Genomic DNA, 10,845 nt, shown 5'->3' on the forward strand with positions numbered 1-10,845 from the left:
ATTCGGTTGCTCACCTCTGGTCTTCCCATGATGTTCTACGCAAAGCTGGGGTCCCTAAAGTCTTAGTCCCTAAAATGGCGTGGGGGGAGGGGAGTGCGTAGAAAAGACAGGGCAGGAACCAGGATTGGAATCAGATAAGAGGACTTTGCAATAGTTTTAATAAGCTAAGCAGTTGTGAGGTTTGATTTGTTTTAAACAATTTATTAGGGGCTCATACAACTCTTATCACAGTCCATACATATACATACATCAATTGTATAAAGCACATCTGTACAGTCTTTGCCCTAATCATTTTTTGCTCCTCTTTTCTTTTTTTACATTTTATTAGGGACTCATACAACTCTTATCACCATCCACACATATACATACATCAATTGTATAAAGCACATCCATACATTCCCTGCCCCAATCATTCTCAAAGCATTTGCTCTCCACTTAAGCCCCTTGCATCAGGTCCTCTTTTATTTTCCCCTCCCTCCCCTTTTCCCCCTCCCTCATGTGCCCTTGGTAATTTATACATCGTTATTTTGTCATATCTTGCCCTATCCGGAGTCTCCCTTCCCCGCCTTCTCTGCTGTCCCTCTCCCAAGGAGGAGGTCACATGTGGATCCTTGTAATCAGTTCCCCCTTTCCAACCCACTCACCCTCCACTCTCCCAGCATCACCCCTCACACCCTTGGTCCTGAAGGTATCATCTACCCTGGGAGGTTTGATTTTTAACTTAGCCATTCCCTCCTCCCCCAAATGGGCGTGCAAGAACAGGTCACCTGATTTCCTGTGCTCCTGCGTTTCCCTTATGGTAAAGGCAAGAGATCCTCCTTATTTCAGTAGCAATTCTAAGATGCCAGGATTTCCTCTATGAGAGAAGCCAAATGTCTTTCTTTAGGATAGTAAACATTCCATATTCCATAGAGACAATCCTGTATGTGCTCCTCCTGCTCTTTCACCTCACTCCCACGGCCATTGTGCCAGCAAGAAACTCAAGGACAAGCTGGAAGAGAAGGACAAATCGCTAGGAAGGTGGAAATGAGCCTGCCCTGCAGTTCAGACCTCTTCCTCATCCTACTTCCTTATGTCTCAGCCTCTGACTCGCTGGCTCTAGCCCATCCTATCTGTTTCTCGAGCATTCCATGATTTTTCCTTACTTAGGTGTGGGAAATCAGTTTTCATCTGGGCTCTGGCTAGACTTGGTTGGAATTTACGGTAAATTAAAAAAACAAAACTAAACAAAAAACACCGAAAGAAAAGAAAGCAAATGTAAGAGTACCAAAGATAGGTCTACAAAACCCAGATTTATTTATTTTTTAATCGGAAGTCTAGCTGTAACCTGGTTAGATTGGCACAGTCCACGGAGCATCCAGCTCTGTTTCTTTTTCCTGGCCTCCGCGCTGTCTGGGCTGATAGGGTGGAGGCGAGACTGAGCGCCTCAGATTTCTGGCCTGGTGTGACTTTGGATCAAATGAACTCCAGAGGAATCTCAGGAAGGATTTGTTTTTTAAGTTTGCTTAATATTCTCCTAGCATTGCGCTTGCATTGCCAATCCCAAACCAGGTGCAACCGATGTTCCTTCCCACCGTGATCTTTAGGGTTTTGTGTTCAGCTCCCAGTCTAGTGCATCATCCAGGCTCCGGGCCCCGGAGACGTGAGTTCTGTTCTAATCCCTTTCTGATCTCCTTGGTTTGCCCGTGTTTACTCTCAAAGAGCTTGCTCGAGCTGGGCGGGCTTACTCTTTAGAGTCTCAGAGGAAGCTCATCCCTCACAAACCTCCCCGTCATGGGGGTGATTTGTTGACTCACATCATTATGGTTGTGCAATTTAAGAACAAAATATACACACCTATGCGGCCCTGCTTTCCATCCAGGGAAGAGAACGAAGGGTGATGGGAGCACAGGTTCTAGCTTCACCAACTCTGAGCTTCTTTATCAGGCTTTAAAACCCCGAAGAAAGAAGTCTAGGGTCCCGGCTATAGGTTTCACATCAAACAATACTTCTCAAGGCTGTATTATACAGGTTAAGCACAAGGGGTTTTGAGATAGATTGCTTGGATCTGAAACCTAGCTCGGTTGTTTATTAACTTGGTAATTATTGGTAATTTTCTTAATCTGTTTCCCACATTTGGAGTATGAGAAGAAATAATTACTCCTTTGGCTATTGTGAAAATCAAATTAATTAATAAACATAAAGCACTTACAACAGGGCCTGATACATGGTAAGTACTAAGCAAACATTAACCACTGTTCACACTATTCTACAGGTCTCTTGGCTTGATAATATTTGTAAACATATGGCTGGAAGCAGTGGCCTTAATAGTAGGATTGGTATCTAAAGCTAGAAATTAATGAAAACTTCCTGCAATAAAAGTTCAATGAATACAATTGTGAAAAGGATTATTTCTTGAAATATTACATACAACTACACCAGCAGTTCTCAACCTGTGTGTCGCGACCCCTTTGGGGGTTGCATGACCCTTTCACAGGGGTCGCCTGATTCATAACAGTAGCAAAATGACAGTTGTGAAGTAGCAAGGGAAATAATGCTATGGCTGAGGGGTCACCACCCCACGAGGAGCTGAATGAAAGGGTCGCGGCCTTAGAAAGGTTGAGAACCACTGAACCACACTGCCTCTTGCCGAGGACAGTCACTACCCATGCCTCCTGTCACATTGTGCACTGGTCTGAGCATTCATTCACCTTTCCAAGGAAGTAGCCACGTCAACGTATGTCTCCTTATTACTTGTTCTCCATTCATCAAAGTCACTCTGAATTTTGATTTCCTCTAACATGACCTTGTCCTAGTTTGCTCTTTACTTTCAAGCTGGCATGGAACTGGCTGGGCTGTCTGCTTTATCATCCAGGACTCTGATTAAAATGTTGATGTAAGAGGTCCTCAGTGAAAAATGACCTAATAGGCCTTTTTAATGGCATAGATCAAGTGGCCTCATCCTTTTCTAAAACAAATCCCCGAACAATACAAGGGCAAGTCAAAAAGTATTGCTACAGAACTTCCAGCTCACACCTGTATGGTTTCCTGTGATGGGCGGCTCCCTGCAGACAGCTTCTCTCGGTAACAGACTTGTCAACTCAAAAGGTTCTGGTAACTGTTGATGGAGTTTTTCAAATGACACAGCACAGTCACGAGGACTTGAGTGAAAAAGTTGTAAGGAAACAGAAAACTCTACTGGTAAAAGACGGTCGGGAGAATCGTGTCTGTTGCAACGCCCCCACCTCTGCTTCGAGGGTAACAAGGACTGTCCCTTAAGAATCTCACTGGGTATTGAATGAAGGGGGAAGCGCAGAGTGGTGACCCAAGGCCCAAGTGTCAGCCAATGGAGATCCCCTCACAGAGGGGTTCAGGAGAGGAGATGGGTCAATGATGGTGCGAGGTAGTACCGATGAAGAACACAGCTTTCCACCAGATCCTGGATGCTTCCTCCCCCCAACCTACCATCATCCGAATTCTATCTTGCAGGGCTGGATAGGGCATAGGTTGTACACTGGTACATATGAGGGCTGGAGGCACAGGGAATCTAGGGTGGATGATATCTTCAGCACCAAGGGTGTGAGGGGCGATGCTGGGAGAGTGGAGGGCGAGTGGGTTGGAAAGGGGGAACTGATTACAAGGATCCACATGTGACCTCCTTCCTGGGAGAGGGACGGCAGGGAAGAAGGGGAAGGGAGACTCCGGATAGGGCAAGATATGACAAAATAACGATGTATAAATTACCAAGGGCACATGAGGGAGGGGAGAGCGGGGAGGGGGCAAAAAAAAGAGGACCTGATGCAAAGGGCTTAAGTGGAGAGTAAATGCTTTGAGAATGATTGGGGCAGGGAATGTATGGATGTGCTTTATACAATTGATGTATGTATATGTATGGACTGTGATAAGAGTTGTATGAGCCCCTAATAAATTGTTTAAAAAAAAAAAAGAATCTCACTGGGCAACCTTACCCTCACCACCCTACGCAGTCCTGATCTTGGTCTTGGACTTCCTTTTGCTTCTACAACTCAAAGAACATTGGAAAGGACCTCAATTTGAGTCCCTTAAGGATACCACAATGGCTATTGTGTCTTGGTGGCCATTGAAGAGCACACAGTTCCTCGGGGGAAGGGAGAAATGGTTGGAAACACCACCTTCATGTTTGTACAGATCTAGAGTAGGCTATGTTAAGAAACATTTTGATATTTTTCTTAGATGATGGCTTTAGGAGAGACCAGTCCCTAGAGAAGGCTGTTCTGCTTGGCGAAGTGGGGGCACAGTGAGAGCAAAAGGAGGCCTGGTGAGACGGACTGGCACAGCGGCTGCAGTGATGGGCTCAGACATTAGAACAGTTGACAGGATGGCGCAGCACTGGCAGTGTTTCAGTCCGTTGTCCACAGGGTCGCTGTGAGTTGGAGCTGACCCACGGCACCTAACAACAATGGTTTCTGCCATCTCATAGCAATGCTTTTTGACTTACCCTCATCTGTCCTTTGTCGCAAAAGCGTTATTCCCACAAAAACTCATACTAGGCTACAAATGTACAAATTAGCTTGACATAATGCATGCATGTATGGATTGTGATAAGAGCCGTAAGAGCCCCCAATAAAATGATTTTTAAAAAACTCATACTAGAAGGTTCACTTACACCATACAAATAGATTGTACTGCTACTGTATCAATAATAGTCATAAGCATGTTCTAACACAAACAGAACAACCAAAATGTGGTGAAAGAAAGACACCAGCATTAACAAAACAAAAAGCAACAATTACTGGATACCAAGGGCTCAAGTAGAAAGCAGATGTTTTGAGAATGACGAGGGCAACAAATATACAAATGTGCTTGACACAATGGGTGTATGTATGGATTGTGATGATTTGTATGAGCCCCCAATAAAATTATTTTTAAAAGCGAAAAAAGAAAGAAAGACACCAGCATAGAATTGGCATAATTTCTCATTATAACATTCAGAGTGCAAACAGATGCACAGAGACTATCACGTGGAAAAGAGCAAGTGTTTAAAGGATGTCTGTTCAGTGGTATAAGAAAGAAAGCAGATCTATCTTAAATGCTATGAGAGGGGATTTTCTCAGAAGGATGTGTTCTGTCTTCATAAGGCCTCTCTCTTAAATATCTAGTCTTGCTATGATAAAAATACCACAAATGAGTGACTACAACAAACAGAATTTTATTTTCTCCGTAGTTCGGGAGTCTAGAAGTCTGAATTCAGAATGCCAGTTTTAAGGCCAGGCTAATTTGTTGGGTCTGAGCGCCAGGATGCGCTTCAAGTGCCAGGGTACCTCTCTTTCTTCACCTCAGTTGTTCCCGTTTGTGTGATCTCTTTCATATCTCAAAAAGGATTCACTCAAGACAAACCCTCCACTGACCTGCCTCATTAACATAACAAAGACAACCCACTGCAAATAGCATGATAGCCACAGGGATAGAAGTTAGGATTTACAATACATACTTTTTAGGGGGAGCACAATTTAATTCATAATGACCGCCTCTTTGAGGTTTCCCTGTTCTTTAATCAGTTCAGCATATCATCCCTTCTCACACATGCCAAATAATACACGGTCATGGAGTAGATAGTCTACATCTTTGAGGAAACATTTTTTACTGACTACACGTAGTTTTTAATTGAAAGCACCAGGGACTGCTAAAAGGACAAACTGGTCTGTCTTGGAAGAAGCACAGCCAGAGGGCACCTTAGAGGTGAGGATGGCAAGACTTTGCCTTACCTTCTTTGGACATGTTGTCAGGAGACGCCAATCCCTGGAGAAGGACATCAGGCTTGGTAAAGTGGAGGAGCAGCAAAAAGGAGAAGGTCGTCAAGTAGAAGGATGGACACAGTGGCTGCAACAATGGCCTCAAGGTTAAAAACACTTGGGAAGATGGCATGGAGCAGACAGTGTTTCATTCTGTTGGGCACAGGGTTGCCATGAGTCAGCACCGACTGGATGGCTCCTAACAACAGCAGATGAAAACCGATGAACTATTGATCAATGTTGACAGTGAGTCATCACTTGGTCCGCATCTTCAAGTAGTTTTCCCCCTAATTCTCGATTGCTAGCACAGTGGAATCAGATGGTATGCTTTCCTGATGACTTAGGGGAGAAAGATATGCTTTATTAGATTCAAGATGACATAATGTTATAGATTGAATTGTGTTCCCCAAAAAGATGTGTGAAGTCCTGACCTGTGAATATGACCCTGGTTAGAAATAGAACTTTTATTATCTGAAGTCTTCTTAGAACTAAACAATCTTTTAGCTTAACTAGTAAGATAGTTTAAAAATAAAAGTCTGCCTTCAGGATCAACTAGGCAATAGCAACTAGAAAGATTAGATAAGAGCCTTAGGTGGTAGTGAATTTCTATTAGTAGGGAGGAATCATTCAGACAAGTAGGGTGAGAAAGGTTGCACTACGAGAGTAATGTAATCAATGTCAATGCATTGACATTGAATTGACGTGTAGAAACAATTGGATTGTGTTAAATTGGAGAATGTTTCGTTGTCCATAATTGTGTCCAAATTACAAAAAATAATTCCATGAATAACAATTGAGTTCAAGGAAAAATAAAATGTTTTAGAAATGATTGTGGCAGCGATCATACAACTCTTCTTCCAAGATTGAATTGTATGAAATGTGAATGAAATGCCAACAAACTTTAAACAAATAAATGAAGATCATCAACAACAATAAAATAAACTTGTTTTGTTTTTAAATCAGTATAAGGAGAAGTTAAATGTCACAATCTCTTCTCTACCTTATTCATGAATCCCTACTTATAGAAATAGATGGAAAGTTTAATCCTTGGAGTAAGTGAACTTGAGTCGTCGTCCAGTTGAAAACAGGGGTAAGGCACAATACTGAAAGGTAGGGATTGAGCACAAATCTGTAAACAGACTGTGGGATTATAAAGAGACTTTCCCCCAGCTCTGTCTCCCCCAAAGACAAGCCAAACATTAGGGGCTTTTTGCCAGCATATGGGGGGAAGTCAGATGTTAACAGACATCCTCCCTGAAGACAGTCAGTTGCCAGACAGGTAGGCCCCGCTCCATGCTCTTAAGGACAATGGGCTGGCTACTCCCTAAAGGCTTGCAACCATTAGCAAGCCCCTACTGATAATGGTTCCTATGGAGATCCAGAGAATAAATCAAACCTGCTCAGTGATGTCCAAAGTTAGGCTGCCATCCTGAATCTAGGATCCTCCCACCTTGTCACATGTATACCCCCAATCCCTCCTCTTCCTATCGCGTGTATGTCCCTAGATTGTCACCCTCTCATTGCTCTATAACCTATAGTGCAACCCCTTCCTGTGACGCATGACTTTACCTGTAATTAGTGGGCTTGCACACCCCCAAAGATATAGAGGCCTGGGTTAGCAATAAAGAGCTCTCTCGGCTCCTCCCTTGACCTCGCTCTCAGGCTCCCCCCTGGGCCTCTTCTCGGTCCCCCCTCTCCTCCCTCTCCCATCCTTGCTCCCCTGTTCCCTTTCCCCTTGTCACCCTTCCCTTCCCGCTCTCTCCTCGTGGACCACCAAGTGGGACTGAGGTGAGCGTTGCTGCCCTGAAATGTGTCTGACTCCATTATTTCTATCTCTCATGCTCTCTATGACTTGACATATAGCTCAACCGTATAATTGTGCTTATTGAACCCGTGACTAGTGGTGGGGGGCTGGCACCCTTGTCAACCGCACAGAACAATAAGAAATCCAACTCCTTTCCTTAGCATGTCTCCAGATTAGTGCAGCATTCTCGATGGAAAGACCTGCTACTGGATAGAGAATTTCCAATCAATGTGACATTGATGTAGCCAAAGTCAACGCCTTGATCACCTGATGGTGAGAAGACATGTGTTCGACTGGCTCCTGACTATGATGCTTTAGATGTTGCCAACAAAATTGGAATCATCTGAAGTGAGCCCAGCTGGCTAATGCTAAATATAAACTTTTTCAATACATTTTTTAAAAAGAAAAGAAAAATGGAGACTCCACAATATAAGCTATATATATATATGTATATATGTGTGTATATATATATATAAATATAAATATATATATAAACTTTGAATAAATAGTTATCTTTTGCTGCTCTCTTTCTCACACTCCACCAGTTTTCTCTCTCAGTAAGATCATCCCAGAACCCAATTATCTTTCAGACTTAGAGCCAGGATGAACTAAGCCTTCATAAATGTCAGATGCCATCTCAGACAGGGGATGACTGAGCATTTAGCTCACATCCTTATTGCCACCGTGGTTAGAATAGTCCCACACTTGAGAATATTCCAAAGTAAGTGAAAAATTATATGGAACAAAACGTTCTTTCTCATCACAAAGAAAAGATTTTGCCTGAGTATTCCTGAAACTGAAAAGTAGTTCCTTTTAGAGCAGAATGTCTTTTGTTTTTCCAATGTAAAAAAATGCTTAAGTTAGATATAATAAAATAATGCCAGGAACAATTTTTCAAACAAGCAGACAGAGAGAATGTGTGTGTGTGTGTGTGTGTGTGTGTGTGTGTGTGTGTGTGTGTGTGTGAGAGAGAGAGAGAGAGAGAATGTGAGAATGTCCTGGTTACATTTATGTTTTGTACTTTGGGTAGCAGGTTGATTGTGTGAATAATTCTCCCACCTGCATGGTAAACTGGTTCTATAGTCTCCAAGTGAACTAACGACAATACGTACATGTATTCATTATCTTTTGCTGTATAATCAATCAAATATCCCAAAATTTAGTGGTACAAACCAACAATACACATTTATTCTCCTCACAGTTTCTGTGGGTTAGGAATTTGGAAGTGGCGTAGCCGAGCAGTTCTGCCTGAGTCTCAAGAAGGTGTAGACACGGTTTCAGAAGGGACTACCATCACGAGGTGTTAACGTGGGCTGGGGCTTCTGTTTCTAAGGGCCTCGTTCACATGATGGATGATCTGATGATGGTTGGCCCAGTTCTTGCTCACTTGGACTTCTTCACAGACTTCTTCCTAAAGCCTGAAGTCTAGAGCTTACTAACTTGGAAGAGTAGAAAATATGAGAACAAAAATAAGTTTTAGGGGGAAAAAGTCATGTAAACTAGGCCTACAGTTGTAAACAAACTGCCAGGGATATTTGTTAAATTAAGACAGCAAAATCTAGTTCACAAAATGCTGCCTGTCTGTTAAACCGTGCATCCTCCATGCTTCCGGAGTGTCTGTGTGTCCTCAGAGCCAGTGGGCCCGGAAGCCTACAAGCCCAGCTGGAAGGACAAGCCTTTGTGACTTTGCATGGGAAGTCACGCCTGGTCGCTTTCCTCATGTTCTATTTTTAGAAGAGATGACGTCCAGCTCACATTTGAGAGGAGTGGAAGCTGTTTGTACCTTTTGAAGAAAGGAGTGCTAAACACTGGGAGATGATATCTTCACGCCGCCACAATACTGACCATCGAACAGTATGCCTCTATCCTGATCTGGAATCTGAAATTATTTTCTCTCTCATGCCCTTTCTCCCTAGGTCTCAGCTTTAATTACACAACTCTCCGTTCCTGTAAGGAAAAGATTAAGAAGGAAAGCTATTCATTACTATATGGAGGTATAGTAATTAATATTTTATCTTGCATATAACGATTCCAGGAGGTTGATTTATCATTTGTACTAATGTATTGGCGTTTAAATTTTGAGCACTCCATTTGCAAAAGGCTGGGAAGAACAATAATAGCTCAGGAATGACATTATAGCCCAAATCCACTTGCGGATTCCCCATGTGGGTTACACTACCTGATCATTAACCAAGGATGTAGATAGTCTTGCCCTCAGGCAGAGTGCCTTGGAGGGTACAATACCTCCCCCTTCTCCAGCCAGCCCTGGGAGGGGCAGTCTCTCTGTTGGGGACTTGCCTAGGTGTGTCCTTGATGGAAGTCATCATACTGGGGATGGCACCAAAGCTTAAAAAAAACCCCAAAACTAAACTCCCTGCATCCAGTTGATTAGGACTCATAGTGACCCTGTAGGACAGGACAGACCTGCCCCTTTGAGTTTCCAAGACCAAAACTCATTATGGGAGTAGAAAGTCCTTTCCCCCTCAGAGTGGTTGGTGGTTTCGAACTGCTGGCTTTGTAGTTAGCAACCCAACAATTACCACTACAAGAGCCGCTAGGGCTCCTGCAGGGATCATACAGGGGTCGCTGAGTCATGAGTTACATGCTATCAGTCTCCATCAGACTGCCTTGGCGAGTAGGCATGGGATCAACCTTGTAAATCCTTCTATCTGACAATGTACATGTCTCAATCAGGGTCCTGCTCCTGCTTCTGAAATCTCACCTGTAACTGTGATGTACTGATAGGCCCCCACTCATGCTTTTGGGACAGTTTGCTTTGCACACCCAGGCCCTTTTTAAGGCTTGGTATCTCAATGAACATGTAGATGCCATTTCAGCCTCGTGCTAACAATCTCCCTCATTCAGATGAGGTGTCTGTGTCTTTGTCTTAATAAATGTTCTCCTTCAATCATATTTGAGATGAGGTCTCTTTTGTACCCCAAAACACTAATTAATTTGAATGTTTGAATTGAAGACAAGCTTGTCATTTCAAAAGGCAGGACCAGTTCTACTCTGTCCTATAGGGTTGCCATGAGTCAGAATCCACTCAATAGCCTGTTGTTTTGTCTATCATTTTTGGTAATGTATTACCTTGTACTAGTTAACAATTCTTCATTTTAAGTTTCCTCTTATCAGATTACTGGTGTGATTGTTGCATCTTGATTGCTACAGAACTATTGGTACAAGGAGTAGCACCGGAAGACAAACCCCTAAAAATAGGATTTGGGAATTGGGTGACGTACTGAACTCCTTGCCAGTGGGGAGCGACAGGAAGCAACATTCAAATTAAGT

The sequence above is a fragment of the Tenrec ecaudatus genome, chromosome 4 (genome assembly GCF_050624435.1).
Source record: "Tenrec ecaudatus isolate mTenEca1 chromosome 4, mTenEca1.hap1, whole genome shotgun sequence".
NCBI classification, from domain to species: Eukaryota; Metazoa; Chordata; class Mammalia; order Afrosoricida; family Tenrecidae; genus Tenrec; species Tenrec ecaudatus.